This window comes from Myotis davidii, unplaced genomic scaffold, assembly GCF_000327345.1.
Source record: "Myotis davidii unplaced genomic scaffold, ASM32734v1 scaffold175, whole genome shotgun sequence".
Classification (NCBI taxonomy): Eukaryota; Metazoa; Chordata; class Mammalia; order Chiroptera; family Vespertilionidae; genus Myotis; species Myotis davidii.
In genome coordinates, this window is record NW_006286972.1 from 1,580,856 (window position 1) to 1,601,139 (window position 20,284).

Sequence of the window (20,284 nt, forward strand, 5' to 3'; positions counted from 1 at the left end):
TATTTTTCAATGATTAATAAGATAGTAAGTCCTGTATATAAGGTTAATCTGTGAACAAGGTAATTATTAACAAAATGCACTTCTGGGTATTTGCTCCAAATTAATCTGTGAACAAGGCAATTATTAACAAAATGCACTTCTGGGTATTTGCTCCAAAGAACTTAAAAACAGGATCTTGAAGAGATATTTGCACTTCCATGTTGACTACAGAACTAATTAAAGTAGCCAAGAGGTGGAAACAACCTAAGTTCCTATAGATGGATGATTAATAAAGTAAATGTGATCTACACATATAACATAATATTTTTCAGCCTTGACAAAGGAGTTTCTTGTCATATATAGCAACAAGGATGAGTCTGGAGGACATTATGCTAACTGAAATAAGTCAATCATAGAAAGACAAATTGTGTGATTCCATTTATATGAGAGACTAAACTACTTAAACTCATACAAGTAGAAGTAGAATGGTGGTTGCCAAGGCCTGGAAGGAGGGAGAAATGGCAAGTTGATATGCAATGGGTCATGCAAGGTCAAAAAAGCTCCAGAGATCTGCTATACAATAATGCTGTATACAGAGGTACCCCAAAAATGTACACACACTCTAACAGATGATAGCTCAATTTTGAAAATGAAATGTATTTTAATAAACACTGTTTTGATACTTATTCAAAGTATGTGTATACATTCTTTGGAACACCCTATAGTTAACAATATGCACTGCTTATTTAAAAGTTTGTTAGTGGGGTAAACTTCTTGTATGTGTGTGTGTGTGTGTGTGTGTGTGTGTGTTTTACCACAATAAAAAAGGCTAAATATACTCTATAATAAAAGGCCAATATGCAAATTGACTGAACAGTGGAATGACCAGTCGCTATGATGTGTACTGAGCACCAGGGGGCAGATGCTTAGCGCAGAAGCTGCCCCCTGATGGTCAGTGCACTCCTACAGGGGGAGCACCACTCAACCAGAAGCCCTGAGCCAGGCTCACAGCTGACTAGTGCAGCAACGGTGGTGAGAGCCTCTCCCGCCTCCATGGCAGTGCCTAAGGATGTCCAACCATGCCTAAGCTGTCAGTCAAACATCCCCTGAGGGCTCCTGGACTGTGAGAGGGTGCAGGCTGGGCTGAGGGACCCCCACCCCCACCCCCAATTGCACAAATTTTATTCACTGGGCTTCTAGTATATAATAAATATAATTCCATGCTTATTATTTGTAGGCAGTTGTTTGTATGAGTCATAGTAGCTGTGAGGGAACAAAACAGCCCCTTAAGGGGTTTGGGATTTAAGGGCAAGGAATGGCTGTTATGGACAGGCTTACCAGAAGGCAGACTCTGAGGCTGGCTTTAGTGTTCAGAAAGCTGCTGTTGGGAATGCTCTTGGGATCAACACTGTGGGAGAGTGAAGGAGGTAGAACTAGACAGGGAGAGAGGCTGAATTGTATTGTAACCACAAGTAGGTGTCTGCCAACTTAACAGGTAGGTGGAGCTGGTTGGCCTTAGAGAGTTGATTCAAATAGGACCAAGCAGCCCAGGCCTCCATATCCTTAAATCTGTCAACCATTGGATGCCTGGAGCCCCGAGTAAAGGGGATGTGAGTTTGATCTTCTGTGGAGGGTAACTACATGGAGGAGAGTGGGGAGGAGAAGCTCACTGTTGGGAAGGAGCACATTTGTCTGGAAAGGAAATCTATGTGTCTAACCAGTGTCCACTAGAGGGGGTTGAGAGAAGTGGAGACAAGCTATTTAGAACTGAAAGTGTTGCAGAAAGTGAAATAGTGAAAGAGGGAAATGAATGAACCAGAAGTAGGTAGTAATGTTGCCCTTTCAAAGATCAAAATATATGGATTGGAATCTAGGACTATATTTTTAGTCTGAAAAGAAGTTTTCACAAATGAGAGTTCATACACATGTCTGCGTGTGTGTGTGTGTGTGTATATATGGCCGACACTCTATCCACTAAGCCAAAGCAGCTAGGGCCACATGTCTGTATTTAACATTGTGGTGTTAATCTAGGAATTTTGGTTTACCTGAATATGGTTTGATATATGTTGCAAGCACAATGTATTGTTATTTATGAAATAATTTCCATTTTATATAAAATCTATTGCTTTAGTGCAACTTTCTGCCTTTAGACCTGTGGCTACATATTTGCATTGTCAAGATAAATTATCTATCTCCCTGATGCATGTTTTACTTATATATCAGAAGCTCCTAATGACAAATGTTTTTTACTCTCTAGTTCCCTCTTGGAGGTTATAATGGTAATTATATATCCTCCTTGCTCATACATAATGCATGAATACTGCAGAAGTAGGCTATTGAAGTATCTCACTTATCTCCTGCATCACCTTTTCAGTTGATGTGTGGTGAATAGGAACTTAATATGCAGATGTTTTCTTTTACATTTATGCACCAATTGCAAATCTAGGTTGTGCATACATAAAAGAGAGTTTAAGGAAGCTAGTTAAATTTTGGAATAAACAGTGTCCTAGATTGGATTCTAGTGCTTGCTCTGCTATTAACTTTGTGGGGGATATTGATCAAGAAGCTTTATTTATTTGGTCTCTTTTATTATTTGTAAAATTCAGTGTTGGATTACTTGATTTATAATGACATTACCCAGCCCTCATTTCATTGCCTGTTGAATGAGTAGATAAAAGTTTTCTATTAACAATATTCCTGTTGCCACCAAAGAAAATGAATCTTCTCTTATTCACTGTAGCTCAACCTACACAGGTCACTTAATGGTGCACAAGTAAATTTCAAACTTCAGACTTTCAGTTGGTTTCATTAACCTAAATCCAGTCCAAAGCTGTAGTAAGATCAATTAGGTACTCTTATAAATTCAAATGTTATAAAATATAACAGTTGCATTATTTCCTATCATTGATCAAAAATGCCTAACAACTTTCCATTGCCACCGAGGGCAAGAAAAATTCTAACTCCCTTTCAGACCTGTTTTCTCTCTTCCCTATCCTATGCCCCAAGTGAGAAGACAGTTCTCATGCTCCCATGAGGACAAGGGGAGGGACCTGGATGTACATGTGAATTGTTGTGTGTCCTCAGGAGTCTCATGGGACTCTTGTCTAGCTGGGCACCCGCTGTGGTGTCTACTGTGGTACAGCAGGATGCTCTGCTAATGCCTGGGTCTGTGTGTCCTCCCAGTTCTGGTTTCTGTAGCTCTGACTCCTGGCTCCTGGGTCCTTGTGAGGCATGCTTGACGGTCTTCAGGCACTAGCTGGCTATCTCCTCCAGAGCATCCTGGAGCTGGAGACTCAGTGGAGTCTTGAGTGCCACCTTTACCTCCCAATCATTTGCAAGTGACCCAAAGTTTGACCCTCTGTTTTGACTTCCTGGGTTATTTTATTTTATTTTATTTTTTGAAAGTCTGGAGAGTTGGTCCAAGGGTGAGCAATCATCTGTTGCCTTCTTTAGACCCATGTAAACTAGGAATTTCCATCACACCAACCTCAAATCTAAGAGAAATCGGTTTGATAATGTATCTTCTTCCAACTCATGATGCCAATCTGCCATTTCCAGCCTGGAACACATAGGGTCATATGTGACCCTCTTGTCAGGTGCTATAAAAATTCCCCCAGGATCTGTTGGGGACAAAATCCTGCAGTTCTGGGGTTGGTTCCTCAACTTCTCTGGCTGTTTGTAGCAGATTCACCCATTACGTAAGTCTGGACATGAACATCTGACCTTCTGTTCATTCTTTTCCCTCAGACCCCACCTGGGACCCTGAAAGTCTCACCCACTTCCCTGTGTGTCAGGCAGAGACTTCTCTGTGCATTCTGTCCTCCAGCTTCTCACAGTGGGGTTCACCCTTCCTCTTCCCTGGAGGCCCGGTGGCTACTGATAAGAAGTGTCCTTTGGATTCGAAACATATCGTTCTCCCTACTAAAGCATGTAGTTAAATCTCCTCAACACGGAAGGTCAAGCTGCTGCATCTTGTATTACAGACAAGGAAATGCTACACAGACCCCTTTAATTTTGACGGCCATGTGTATCCCGTTGGGGATGCTGCTCGGACCCACTTCCTGGTGACCCTGTGGGGCTGCTGGGCTTAAGCTTCTTCAGCAGGTCCTGCAGGCCAAGCCGCTCTGCCATTTGGACCTTTCGAACCAGGAGAATCAATGTGGCTTGAACTTTTTATAGCTGATTGGATTGTTCTGTGATTCCTGTAGTGAATCCCCGTAGGAACAGTATTGTGAGGCCTTGAGGACAGCATGTTTAAAATTGTGTGTGGTGACCCATTAGTGAGTGGTGAAATCCATTTACAAGGTCTTGAGCAACATTCAAAAAATATGGAAGAGAATAGAATAGAAAGGCAAATATCAGTGAACATAGCTTATAGAAAGGCAACATTTATTAAATGTGTTCATTTTGTTAAAGGTCTTCGTGTGTTGTACTGGTTTACAAATTAAAATGCATTTCTTACAGAGTTCTGAGGTCACAATTTTTGAAAGCCATTTTCTTTAGGATATCTGAGGAACGTCCTGCCTATTTAGTCAAATAACTCTTTTTTTGTTGTTTTGTTTTGTTTTGTTTTGTTTTGAAGAAACCTCTCTCGGCTTGGTCCTGGGAACTGGAAGGTAGAGACCGGGTCTGTGATGGTAACATGAGAGGACCATGTTGCTCTTGAGGAACTGGGCGTTATCTGACCCACCAGTCCATAAGTTGGGGCCCGCCCAGCACTACCATCAGCTGGCGGTGACATGTTTTGGATGGGGCTCTAACTGATCCAGGGCACACACTGAGGAATGGGAGTAGGCTGTTCTCACTCCCAGTGCACATCCTTCGGCACAACTGCCACCTGTCCCAGCACCCACATGGCGAGTCTCCTGGGGAGTTCCATTTCACCTGTTGACTAAGAAAAAAAAAAAGAAAAGAGAAGAAGTCCTAGTTTACAGATGGTTCCTTCCAAATTCTAAACTGGCTGTGAGTAGATGTGCCACATTCAGCCATTTGGGGGGAATTTGAAAATACTTCATAAATTGGGAGCTCGATAGGGACTCAAATACACTTAATTTGTCAGAAATCATATTTACTCTCCTTGTCCTCTAGACTCAACAATATGAATGGAAATTGGAAGTATGCATGAGGCCTGAAGAAATATAGGGATACAATCATTATAGAAGTTCCAGAGGTGAGTACTCTGTTGTAGGTTTAAGAATGACTGAGGTTATTTGGGAATGGTTTTTCAGCAGACATGAGATTTGCCTTGCTGTTTAAAGGGCGAGAGGAATGCAGTGCAGTGTCAGGCAGGATGAAAAAAGCTGCTGCAAGCTTTGTGGGGCTCAGAGGGCAGGTAGATAAGTGGAAGACTGAGAAAGTTGCCCAGAGGACCCACAAGTTAGGCTGGTATTGACAGTGCATTTTTTAAAATATATATTTTATTGATTTTTTACAGAGAAGAAGGGAGAGGAACAGAGTTAGAAACATCAATGGGAGAGATCGATCAGCTGCCTCTTGCACGCCCCCTACTGGGCATGTGCCCGCAACCAAGGCACATGCCCTTGATCGGAATCGAACTTGGGACCCTTTAGTCCGCAGGCTGAAGCTCTATCCACTAAGCCAAACCGGTTCGGCAACAGTTCATTTTTGTGTGTATTTTTTTCATTAATTTTTTATTGTTGAAAGTATTACATATATCCCCTCTTCCCCCTGTTGTCCTCTCGCAGCCTGCCCCCGCTTTCCAGTCCAGGCCTTCACCGCCACACCCTTTGTCTGTGTCCATTGGTTATGCTTATAAACATTCAAGTTTTTTGGTTGTTCTCTTACCCCCCCTCAAATTCCCTACCCTTCCTCCCCTGTCTTCCCTCCTAAGTTTAAGTCTGTTCTATGATTCAATGTCTCTGACAGTGTTTTGTGGTTAGAAATATGATAGACATTGGCACAAAAGGATAAGGTAAGAAATATCAGCAGAGAAAAGTAAATGAAATAAAAAGTTTCTGCTTGATACAAAAAAGTTTTTATTTGATTCAAAAACATAAAAATTAAATATGTGCTTAGAGGATTTTAAATAGCAAACATTGATTAAAGGAAAAGAAAACAAATTATTAAGCTAACAGAATATTCTAGAATATTGGTAAATTATGCTACAATGATATAGCAATTAGCAGGCTACATTTGTTTAATGTACATATTAAGATAAATAATATTTGATGGCTTTTGATCTTTAGTATAATAAGTATTACCATTTATAATTATTCCGTATTCAAATAAGGATAACATCAAAATTAGATATTGATATATTTGCTTAATACATTTTTATAATTTTTAAAACTGATTGTTCTTTAAGAACTAATGTACTCTAATGGCTCTGTTTCTGTTTAGAGTTTCTAGTCATTTGTCAATTTGTCTCTGTTTTATTAGAATTGGCTATATCTTGACTCTAGGTTTTTTCCATCAACCAAATGTTCTTCGTGGACAAGTAAATTTGTCTCTTTTTGGAAAATGTAAACCTTACCCATAAAGCTTTTTTTGTCTAGAAGTTATATAATTTATATTATACATTTGAGTAAAATATATAAAAGTACATCTCTCTAGCTATTCCATAATTTTATTTTCACAGCATTAATTCCATCATTATCAAGCAAAAGCAAAAAGGAATAAAACAATTAGTATTGGAGGGTACTCTTAATGTCTATGCTACGTATATACTCGAATGTCATGCTTTTTCTTCTGTATCTTGTAATTTTAATAGATACAAAACAATTTTATAAACCTCCAATATGGAATGGATGTATTATGAAAGAATTACTTGTTTAATGATAGTACAAAATATTTTCATTAACATCACTCTGGCTTGCCAGACGCATGATGTGATCGATTTAAAAACATCAGAAAATCTCTCACCTAATTATGCAGATGTAGACAATGGACCATGAAAGCTCCAAAGAGATTTATTCTAGTTTATTGAATAAATAGGTATTTATTCCTAATAAAGTTATTCCAGGTTCTTGGGTGAACATTTATTTTAGACTTCCCCCTCCCCAAAGTTTTAAATGCATTTATAGGATTGTAATACAATTGTAATATTAAAATGTAGTTTAGCATTACAACCAGAGATGTTAGATTATTCAGTGTTTGAATACTGAGAAGAGAATTGAAAAACCAATACTTTTCCTAAGGATAATCTTTTAAATAACCTAGTGAGTAAAGAATTATTGTCAATTATTCCCTACATTTCCTCTTTCACCATCATCTTTTATGAAGAAAATAAAATATATTTTAAAAGCAACAATACCTGAAGGATTAATATAAATACATTTTATTCATGAAAAATTATTCAAACTATAACCATTCTCCTTTCAAATTTAATCCTCAGAGCAAGTGCAAAAACACAGAGAGAGGACAGATGTTTTTCTAAGCTGTTTGGTCATACAAATTGGATTTTATTAGACTCTTAAAAGAGTTCTTTTGTTGGATTTACATTCATGTTTAAGTAACTAGCCCCCAAGTTCTCAGAGTTAGGGTCAAATAATATGTTTCTAATTTCACGAGTCGTTTAATGCAGATCGATTCCAAATCCTCTAACACTGTATGTTTCTATAAGAAACTCAGATAAGAGCATTATTCCACTTAAATAGGGAGCCGTCTTTTATGTCCATAAAGCTCCTTCTGAATGTAATCGGGCCTGTGTGAGGCTAGAAGATAAATGGGATATGGGGAAAAATGATAATCTTACCCTCTGCTTTTCCACTAAAAAACAAAATAAAATGCAGCATTTCTGTGTCTTGTGAAAATGATGTTGCTATGGAGACTGCCTTTATGAATCCAAATGAAATTGATGTTAGCAACACTCTTCTGATTTTGAGTTCCCATGAGTTAAGGTTGCCTCTCCTTCTCTTAAACCTTCTTATTCTTTGTTGAATATGCATAGGGCGGCAAAGCATGGCATGTAAATCTGTAGGATAGCCATTTTCCCCATAACAAAGTAGAAAACATGGAAATAAAGCATTGTCATTTTCCACGAAAAGGATTCATTTGCACATTGTAAGGAGAATATGCATAAAAAATGGCTTTTCTTACTTGCTCTGCACATGGGTAAAGAAGAAAAAGCATGAGAAGTTGGAAAATTATCTTTCTGTGTTTTTTATGTGGTGAAACTGCATATATAATATTTAAACATGATCTTTGTTGATTTACAAGAACTAGAGCATACACTGACTTACATTTTCTCAATAGTATTTTATCTCCTAAAATTTGCAACAATAACAGATGTCCTGTTATTTGCTTCCATAAACAAACACCATCTTCTCTTTCTAAATGTTACTGCAACCCAAATTGCATTATGTAGGAAGGTGAGAGAAAAAACTCAAACCTGAACGTGCCCAAACCAAATCAAAATGTTTCTTAATGGGAGAAACTAAGATGGCGGCAGAGATAAACTCACACCTGAACCTACCCAAACCAAATCAAAATGTTTCTTAATGTAGACACTAATGACCAAGTGGAGAAAAACCAGAATTTTTTCCCTCGATTAGGAGTTTTAGTAAAGTCTCTCATTTTAATTTATGAAGTGTTCATTTTTAAATCATGTTCTTTTAAAGCTGGAAATTTGATTAATACAAAAATATCACTTGGGGCATTTTCTCCCTCTGAGTTCTCATAGCATCTTGTATGCTTCTTAGAATGTTGGCCCACTATGGTAATGACTTGCTCTCTTATCAACGCCTTTTCCAAACTGTGAGCTATAGGATTCTAGGCTTGTGTTCTCATTGTCCTTCTTCCCCAGCACACTGCATAGTGCCTGGAAAATGGTGGAGGGAGGGGACCCTCAGTGGTCATTGAACAAACACTAATCAGGTCTCTGCCAAATACTTGGTGAATTCTTTCCATCTCTTCTTTGAAATGTCTCTTTAAAACGTTTGATCCTGGTGTTCAGTTGAATGTATACATCATATGCTCAGTTTCGTTTTTTATTCCTAGAAAAAATTTACATGCCAAGTGAGACCACATATAATTTTCTCTAAGATTTCAGGGATTGGATAGGTATTAGGAAAACAAGCAATTTAAGTCTTACTTCAATAACCAATTCAAAAGTAGTAAAATATATCAAAACAAACAAGTACAAAACTGTGTTTGGGAGAACAGATAATGTCCTTTTTACTTGTAATATGGCAGAGTACATGCTGTGGGAGATACATATGAAGAGACAGCTAAGTACTATATATCTTCAGGTAAATTAAAATGACTTTAGCCAGAGGGAAAGGGGGATGAGGGAGGCAGAAGTGGACAGAGAGGGGATGAACGGGGATGGAAAGAGACTTGACTTTAGTGGTTGACCACACGATGCCGTATGCAGATGTTTTGATTTGTACACTTGAAACCTTATGGTTTTGTTAACCAATGTCATCTCAATAAATTCAATTAAAATGACTTTAGAATATTTTTTAATATATTTTATTGATTTTTTACAGAGAGGAAGGGAGAGGGATAGAGAGTTGAAAACATCGATGAGAGAGAAGCATTGATCAGCTGCCTCCTGCACGCCCCCCAGTGGGGATGTGCCTGCAACCAAGGTACATGCCCTTGGCTGGAATCGAACCTGGGACCCTTCAGTCCGCAGGCCAACGCTCTATCAACTGAGCCAAACCAGTTAGGGCAGATGGCTTAAATTTCTACATCTATAGAACATCACAAAAGTTAGTCTATATATCAGTAATGTTTACATCATAGTTCATATAATGGCCTAAAAAGTCAGAGAAATACACAATCACTGTTAAAAGCTGTCAAAGAAATATTAAGTATATGAAGGGTAATATCCCTATCATTTGGATCATTGCTTATTTAGTATAATTCATTCCCTTAGAGAACTGGATATTTGGGGTTTCATTAAAACATTCTATAAATATCTTGTCATTTGAGGACAAGCATTTGTATATGGTGTTGAAGTATTATGGAATATCTAGAAAGAAAATTTCATGTTAATTTATTTTATTGCTGACAATATTGGCTAACAGTCAGGAGGCATATTACCACTAAATTGAATATGTCATTTATGAACAAAAGACAATTGGGAATTGATTTCCACCTTGCAAAGGGGGAAGAAATCTACTCTTTTTCTCAGCTGTCTATTATCTCTGAGACATTATATGCAATGAAATAAAAATCAATAGGACACACACTGAGCTTGGAATACTCAGCAATAATTTTTCCAATCAGAGTTCTGCCGAATGAAATGAAAGAAGCTCATGACATCTGGTACCCGGTACTCGTTCCTGGCTTCTGTAGATGCTGTGGCCTGCAGATGGGAGCTGGCTGCTGCGTTTTGGCTTTCTTCAAACTTATAATGGGAATCTGATTTATCACGCAAGCCCTTACCTAATTGTTACTCTGCTTTCAGGACTGTTGCCATCAGTGACTACATGATGCTCAGGCCACTACATTCTTATGCCTGTCCCTTTTGTACAGGCAGATTCTAATGCCTGATGGAGTCACAAAGTATCACTGTGGGAAAATGACCAGTGACTTCAAGATTTCAGGACCTCTAGGAACTGTAAGGAGAACTGGATAAATTGCATTTGGTGGGTTACTTGACAGTTGATTTGCACAAAAGATGCCATGGGATATGGTGAAATAATGTGTTCTACTTGTGGCAGGCAGGCTCAGAATAAAAACACACGAAGCTCTAATCTCAGTAAGGCGTCATAGGAAACAGGACAGAAGTTCAATGGAGTACTTCTCTTGGCCTTTTAATATACAGTCAGTAAAGCATGTCAAAGAATGGCTTCACATGGAGAAAAGCTTCTTTTTTAATACAGCTTTAGAGGCTTTTATAAGATAGCTAGAGGCCTGATGCACAGGATGCGTGCAGTGATGGGAGCTTGGCCTGTGGGGATGGGCTGCTGTGGGAGCACCGCTCATCCTGGCCAACCGAGTAGCTGTGGACCCGCCCTCTGAGTGGCTGCTCCCACTGTGGGAGCACCACTCATCCCAGTCAGCCCAGTGGCACTCTGACCATCAGGGGGCAGCTCCTGCATTGGGCATCTGCCTGCTGGTGGTCAGTGCATGTCATAGCGACTGGTTGACCAGTCGTTCTGGTCATTCCGCTGTTTGGTTGCTGGGCTTTTATTCCATAGGATATGGGAAGGTTGTGTTTAACTACAACAAAGTAGATTCTTATAACATTTTTTTCTTATTGTAAAAGCTAATAATATTTAAGAAATATATTAAAAATAAAAAAGAAGAATATGAAAAGTCTACCATTCCTGAAATAAGGTAACATAGACTTTCCACATTATTACATATGTGATTTTTATATACCTCATTTATGCACACATTGTTTTTGATGAGAATAGACTATACTGTAATCTGCTCTTTTGTTGTTAATTTAGCAATGTATTAGTATTAATGTTAATGAAAACATTCAATAATCATTTGAATGTTTGCTGAGAATTAATTAGTTTTACTGATAGATCCTGGTAATCATTGAAGTTTTTTCTTTTTTTTTCTACCCACCACCCACCTTCTCTCATTTTCTTAATTATTTTGGGGTTAAGTCATGCTAAAATGAAAATCATAACAGCTATGTGTGATCCCTACATGGTTATCCTCTTATATAAAATAACTAGAAAAATGAGTGGTGAATCTAAGGGTATGTACCATGGTGTAGAGATCAGCAGGACTCAATAGGGCTCCAGCATATAACATCTATTCTTTTTACTACTACCCCTTTAAACTTCTGCTGTGAACATGTTCTTTTGTTCTACAACTGGATCAAATCTTAAGCATGTCTCCTAGTCTTGCACAACCCCCTTAATTAATAAACAGATCCTTTTTTTGACTTAAAAAAAGTTTATATTTTAAAACCTGGAAGAAAGTTATGGTCTAATGTGATCAGGTGTTCCTCCTGGAAGTAATTGCCATTCTTGATAAAATTCTCCAATTCTCTAATGGAAATTAATAAATTTATGAGCCCCTCCTAAAATTCTAATAGTGTTCAACCTCGGAAAGAGCCTAATGTCATTTAACCAATCTCACAAAGAGCCTATAATATTTAACCAGCCATTGCATTATATTTCATCCAATTTAGTGACTACTGGACAGCTACTTTCCTCCATAGAATGTCCCTCCCTGAGGAATTATCTGAATTGTCATGCCATAAGCTCCTTTCTTTGTGACAAATTTCAAGAAAAACTCCAACATATGTTTATAATCAATTTCTCTGAGCTGATGCTTTAATAAACATGAGAAAGTTTTATCTGTGAGACTGAGTGGGGTTTATTCCAAGTAGGTAAATACAGATTAAAAAAATATCAGTCCTGGCTGGCATGGCTCAGTGGTTGAGCGTTGACCTAGGAACCAGAAGGTCAGGATTTGATTCCTGGTCAGGGCACATGCCTGGGTTGTGGGCTCCATCCCATGTAGGGGCCATGCAGGAAGCAGCAGATCAATGATCCTCTCTCATCATTGATGTTTCTATCCCTTTCTTTCTTTGCACTGAAATCAATAAATTATATTTTAAAATCAGCATAATCTGCTGTTATTGAATAAAAAATAAAGGTCATGTGATCATGTTGTTAGAGAAAAAGCATTTAGTTAAATTCAACACTCATTTATGAAATGATTAAAATAAACAATAAAACAAAGAAAAAACCCCTTGCAAATTAGAAATAGAAAGGAATTTTCTTAATCTGACAAACAATATTTTAAAAAAAACCTATAGGAAAAATCATATATTATGGTGAAATATTGAAAATATTCTCTTAAGATTATAAACAAGATGATGGCACTTTTTAAAAATTCAGTATTTTAATTTGGTTCCCCAGCCAATAAGATAAAAAATAAATAAAAGTAGAAGGATAGTTAAGAGGGAAATAAAAATTTCATTATTTGTAGAACAAGATGATTATGTTTAAGAAAAAAAGTTACTTCATTTAAAAACTCTTACGTTAAATAATGATTTAAATAGTGTCACTATATTGATGATTATAAGTTTGTTTATATACAAGCAGGAACTGGAATAGGAGAAAAAGCTTACAAGAAAAATATCTATATATATAAAAGGCAAGTGACTGGAATGCCAGAATGATTGGAACAACTGATTGCTATGATGTGCACTGTGGTTGGCCAACCGGCCAATTAGAGGGTGATCCCTCCTTCCCTCCCCCACCCCGTCCCTGGCTGGATCAGGGGTGGGGCTGGCCAGCCAACCTCCCACATCCCCTCCACCCCCCCGCTGCCTGGTCCAATTGGGCCCCCATGGGGGTGGGATGGCTGGACCCCACCCATGCACGAATTTGTGCACCGGGCCTCTAGTGTAATAATAAGTCTAAATAGTAATGTGCAAAATGTCTTAAAAATAGCGGTTCACTAATAAAAGGTGGGTGTTTCTAATAAATAGATTAAGCTCTTTGGATATTCACATGAAAAAAATGATCTTGATCCTAACTCACAATACAGTATTTAAAGGGAAATGAAACTAATGAGAAAAGAATTAGAAGTATAAAATAAAGAACACCTAAAGCAAAGAATAAGAAATCACTCATTGAACAGGTTTAAAAGCAGAAGACATTGTAGAAGCTCATTAATAAACTTGAAAGAAATTGAAAGTATAGCAACTGGGACACAAAAAGGAGAAAAACCCCTGAAATTATTGATCAGACCTGGTGTTATAGGATGAATTGTGTCTGTCCTCCCCAAATTCGTAAGTTGAAATACTAACTTCTGGTATTTTTGACATGACCTTAGTTGAAAAGGGGGTTATTGTACATGCAATTAGTTAAGATGAGTTCATATTGAATTCAGAATAGGCCTACAATATAATATGACTGATGCTCTTATGCAAAGGAGAAATTTAGACACATACACACAGGAAGAATGCTATGTGAAAATGGAGGCAGAAATTGATGTGATTCATCTATAAGTCAAGAAGTGCTGGATTGCTAGCAGACCACCTGAAAACCAGAGAGAGAAATCTTCTTCACAGTCCTCAGGAGGAACCAATTCTGCAGACTCCTTGACCTTAGACTTCTAGCCTCGAGAGCTTATTGTGAAACAATAAATTTCTATTGTTTACTCAGCACAACACCCTCTAGGTCCACCCATGCTGTTGCAGATGGCAAGATTTTAATCTTCTTTATGGTTGAGTCATATTCCATTATAGGCCAGACAGAGAAAGACAAATGCCATAGAATTTCACTTATATGTGGGATCTAAAAAAAACAGGAACAAGCAGAATAGAAACAGACTCATAGATAGAGAGAGCATCTGATGGTTGCCAGATGGGAGGGGGTTAGGAGGAGGGGTGGAAAAAGTGAAGGGATTAAGAAGTACAAATTGGTAGTTACAGATGAGTCCTCGGGATGTAAGTATAGCATAGGGAATATAGTCAATAATATTTTAGTAAGTATGTATGGTGTCAGACTGATACTAGATTTATCTGTGTGATCACTTTGTAAGTTATATAAATGTCTAATTACTTGTACACCTGAAACTAATATAATATTGTATGCCAACTGTAATTGAAAAAAAAATATTTAAAAATTTTTTATTGTTTAAGCCATCCAGTTTATAATACTTTGTTAGGGCAGCCACAGAAAATTACTATCCATGCAACCCCTTCTTAAAAAATCAAAAATAAAGCTATAATTTTGAAAAGTGGTCAGAAACAAAAGATTCATTCACAGATCATGCTAACATTATTTATGTAACAAAGCTAGACAAAAATATATGTTACAGGAGGTATTGCCAAAAAGTCTGAAGTTGATGCAAATGACAAGGACTTTATTTTTTAAAATATATATCATATATGACTGTCAGCTGATTTTTCAACAGAAATTTTGCAGACCAGAAGGGAGTGGCAAGAAATATTCGAAGTGATGAATAGCAAAGACCTACAACCAAGATTACTCTACCCAGCAAATCTATCATTTAGAATTGAAGGTCAGATAAAGAGCTTCACAGACAAGAAAAAGCTAAAAGATATCATTACCACCAAAACAGTATTACATGAAATGTTGAAGGGCATTCTTTAAGAAAAGGAAGGAGAAAAAAATAGATAAAAAATATGAATGCTAAAATGGCAATAAATACATATCTATTAACAATTGAATCTAAAAATCAAAATAAACGAACAAGGAATCTAATGAACAAAATAAACTGATGAATAAATCTGAGGGAGGAAGGGGGCAGGAAGAGATTAACCAAAGAACATATGCATATATGCATTACCTGTGGACACAATAGGGTGGTGAAGGCCTGGGGTGGGACTGGGATCAGGTGAAGGGAGGCAAGTGGGGGGGGGGGCAGGTAATAGAGGGCATCTGCAATACTTTCAACAATAAGATTTTTTAAAAAATAGATATAATAATTTATATATAAAGATCCAGGGGCCATGACATCTGAAACAACCAAATGGATGACCGAACAGGCTGAGTGGGGAGACCAGGCCAGCAGGGGCATTAGTGAGGGATGATGAAACAACTGAGCAGCAGGCTGCATGGGGCAACCAGGCCAGCAGGGGGGTTAGGTGAGGGACGACCAAATGATTGAACACCAGGCTGTGTGGGGTGACCAGGCTGGCAGGGGGTTATGAAGGACGACCAAACGACTGAGCAGCAGGCTGCATGGGGCGATCAGGCCCGCAGGGGTGCCAGTTAGGGGCGATCAGGCAGGCAGGCAGGTGAGCAGTTAGGAGCCAGTGGCCTGGATTGTGAGAGGGATGCCCGACTGCTGGTTTAAGCCTGATCCGGGGCCTAAACTGGCAGTCAGACATCCCCCAGAGGGTCCCAGGTTGGAGAGGGTGAAGGCTGGGCTGAGGGGACCTCCACACCCCATGCACAAATTTTGTGCACCAGGCCTCTAGTTGTATCATAAAAATATTTAAAATTACTTTTGTTTGGTATGTTTCTTTAAATGAAGAAAGCTTTTCAGTGGATAGAGTGTTAGCCTGCAGACTGAAGGGTCCCAGCTTTGATTCCACTTAAGGGGGCACATGCCCAGTTTGCAGGCTCGATCCCCAGTTGGGGGTCAGCAGAAGGCAGCTGATCACTGGTTCTCTCTCATCGCTGATGTTTCAATCTCTCTCTCTCTCCTTCTCTCTTCCTCTGTGAAATCAATAAAAAATATATTGAGGAAAAAAATAAAATAAACAAAGAGAGCTTTTTAAATGGTGCTGAGATAAATGACACTCACTAGGAGCAAAGTGTGAAGTAAAGAAATGTCATTTATCATTAAGTGGTTTTAACTATTAGGATTTTGCATTTTTCTGGCTCCAAAACAGCAAAATATCACATCCAAATGTTTTAAATGGAGCTCAAAATATCTTTAGATTATTGCAGGAGGAGCTGTGAAATTCAGATTTCCTCCTTATGCTTCTCTAGTGTTTCAGAGGAAAGGAATTGGTGGGTGAATTTTTATTAAGATGCCTTTTGAGTTTGAGGCATTTCACAGTGAGTTATTCAGAAGGCACATTGTTACCCTTTTACCAGCTCTCATTTGTACTTTCCGGGTCAGTGACCAAAATGGAGGATGCTTTGCGAGTCAGAGTGACTGCGCCATAAAAGATGTTAAAGAGGCAAAATTGCATGCTGGGTGAATCTTTATCTTAATTAGATACTAGGACTTAAAGGGTTTACTTTTGTGCCTAAAAAGTAATACAACTGCATACGCATGTAGAGCATTCATTGACTACCCAGTACAGATTTTTCCCCCTGAGATAATAAAATTTTAGAGGGGAAAAATAAATAAACCCTTTTCTTGGAAGCAATATACGTACATATATTCTGCAGAATAGTGAAGCATGTGCATTTCCACCTGAACAGGACCTACCTGCTTTTAAAAATATCTCACTGATGCTTACAATTTGAGACTGCCATTTTCAAATGGCAATCGCTACAGGCCATTCATCTTTGTGGGCAGAAAAAGATGTTCTTGCATCTATTTTCCCCTGAAACTGGCTGGCATTCCCCCCCCCCCATTTTTTCCTTCTCATAGTGAAATTGAGAAAAAGGAGTTTATGAATTTCTGCTGAACATTTCCATTTGTGCCATTTTTAACTCTATGAGACCATGTCACAGTGAAACTACAGAGTATTCCGAGAGACTTTTCTAAATAGATTCACTTGACAGGTGCTTTTCTACTGTCCTTGCTTCTCTTGATCACGCTGCCTGGAAATACAGCATTCTGGAGTATTGGCCCAAATCTGGCCTACCATCGCAGGTAGATACGTGGCTGGTCTGGGTGTTTTGAAGCATTGCTGATGGAAACTTATACAAGACAAAGGTCAGAGGAAAGTTATTCAGTGACTCCACATGAATTTACTGAGAATTTACTAGGCAAATGACTATCCAAGGACACATGAGAGCTACAAAGACAAATTAGCTTAGAAATTGATGTAAAGGTAGGATGACAGATTGTGCAGGTTGAATCCCAATGAGACTATCTGTAGCGTCGGATTTTCTGCTTTGGACTGAAAAATGCCTTGTTATGTCTGCCGTGTGACCTCACCTGGTTAGCATTTTTAAGTGTAGTGACTCTGCTGATAATTTTCCATTTATTCCCACAAGTTCCACGTTTGAATCTTTTCCTACTCTATGCCCCAGGATGCTGACCTAGACCATAGGGTCCCTGTCCTCTGGATTCAGGTTGGATCCAACCAATGGGAAGCACAGATAGAGTGTGAGGTTTGCTTATGTTATTTTCCAGGCTCCCTCCCAGGGTATTGGCTGCCTCCCTCTACTGGAGGCTAGAGTTTCTCTCAGGAATTTGTCTCCATACAGATGCCCTTTGTAAGTTTGTCACCTCTTCCCACTCTCTTCCCCTTCTGAGAGAGCCTAAGAGACTGTTACGACCAAACAACCAGAATGACTGGTGGCTATGACACACACTGACCACCAGGGGGCAGACACTCAACACAGGAACTGTCCCCTGGTGGTCAGTGCGCTTCCACAGGCAAACTCCCGTGGCCAGCCAACCTCCCCAAGTCCTTCCCCACAGCCGGCCGGTCACCCTCCCATGGTCCCTCTCCTGGCCAGTCCCTCCCCACCGCTGGACAGCCAATCTGCCATGGTCCCTCCCCCAACCGGCCAACCTCCTGTGGTCCCACCTCCTGTCCCTCCCCTGGGCAACAGGTCCAATCAGCCCAGCCCCAATTGGCCCAGCCCCGATTGGCCCTGATCGTTGGCCAGGCCTAATTAGGGACCCCACCCGTGCACAAATTTGTGCACTGGGCCTCTAGTACATATATATATATATATATATAATTACCACATATATAGGAAACATAGACACAGACAGCAGTATGGTTATAACCAGGAGAAAAGAGGGTGTGGGAAGTGGAAGTGGGCAAAGGGGATATCAATGGGGACAGAAAGAGGCTTGACTTTGGGTGGTAAGCTAGCAATGCAGTATGCAGGTGATGTTTTCTTGAGTTGCACATTTGAAACCTGTGTTTATTAACCAATGTCATTCCAACAACGTCAATAAAAAATGAAATCTTTTCAAATTCCTCAGTTGCAGTGTGGCATCTTTTCTTACCAGGACCCTACCTGATACAAAAACTAAACTATGGTTTGGATATGTGCCTATGAAACCCATCTTTTGGTGTTAGTAGATTTGGATTGTCATTATAAGCCCAAGGATTCCATGGCGAAGAAGATGCAGAAATGTGACTGTGACTTTAGATACTTGGTTCATGGATCATTGAACACTCAATGACTGCAGAAAAGAGCTAGGCTGACATTGTTCACATTTTTCCTCAAAAGCAGAGATTCATCAGAAAGAGATTGGGATGATTTAACATCATGGAATGCTCCCTGGTTTATGCAACTACAGTAGAAATGTTAAAAATCAGTGGTTTGTGGCCCTGGACAGGTAGCTCGGTTGGTTAGAGCATCATCCTGATATGCCAAGGTTTCTGGTTTGATCCTGGGTCACATACAAACAAGAAGCAAACAATGAATGCATAAATAAGTGGAGCAACAAATCTCTCTATCTCTAAAATAAATAAAATAAAATAAAAAATAGATGGTTTTCCATGTGAATTTTTAATGATTTTTCTGGGTTTTAAAGATAGGGTATGAGAAGTGTGTGTGTGTGTGTGTGTGTGTGTGTGTGTGTGAGTGTGAGTGTATACAGAGTAGTCACAGGGATTATAGTTTATATGAGTCCCAGTTGTTGGTATGGAAACATAAATAACTATTCTAGTAAGATGCAGATATATGCTCTGTTGTTTGAGCAAAATATTTCCCAATTACTGGTGCAATGAGAACAGAATGGACCATCTGTTTGAGGGCAAGGTGAACAGGTTTAAGGACTACCTGTCTTCTTTTTAACTCATTAATAAAATGATAGATTGCTAGCTAGAAAGAAAAAATAATAATCCAAGGAGGATGTTGAAAAGAGCCAATTTTTAAAAAAGTAAATCTATATCCAGGACATCATCAAGAAATCAGTATGTAAAAACAACATGATGCTTACAAGAGGAATTACTATAAAATTCTGCACCACTCTAAGTAAAGCAACAGGTATAACCATTCTCAAGGAGGGTATGTTCAGAGCTGCTTAGGCAGTAGTTCCCAATGCCACAAGAAACAAAAAGGGCCATTTGATAGGCAGAGAAAATATGCTTTTGGTCTCTCATGAAAGAGAGGACTATTGATGATTTTCTGAGGAATGGTGAAGTGGCAAAGCATGTGTAACAGGTGACCCATTTTCTTCCTGTAAGTCTCTGATGTGCAGTGAGTAAACTTCTGACAACTGACAAACTCATTGAAACTCCCATGTCTATTGATTTATGTAGGAAGAAGTTCATTTACCAGACTGAACTGGAAATATGAAAGAGGTTAAAATCTTGGGAAGACAATGGACAGCTGAAGTTACAAGAAAATCTTTTATCTTTATGTTATCTCTCATGAAAAATAAAATAATTTCAACCAAGTTGATATAAAAATGGACTTTGATTTCCTGGTCTATGATTTATGATTCTCGGATAAGTGCCTGTTGAATGGGGTAGTCCATTTCATGAGCTCTGGGGTAAAAGTTTGACAGGAAATGTGTTTACCTGACTGACCAAATGGACGGTTGAAACAAAATAGGAGACAAAATAAACACAATTATAAAAACCAAACCAAAATATGAATCTGGATCCTTTGGGAATCCACCGCTAAGACACAAAAAAGGTAACAACATGGCTGATTGGGATCAATCTCTGGATGAAATGATATGGTTGAGCTTCTGAGAGATCAAAGTTAAAGGCTTTTTGTTTTCATCAACCAGTGATTATTTCACAATAAGTAAATAGGCAACCTTCTATCCGTCTATGGAACGTTAG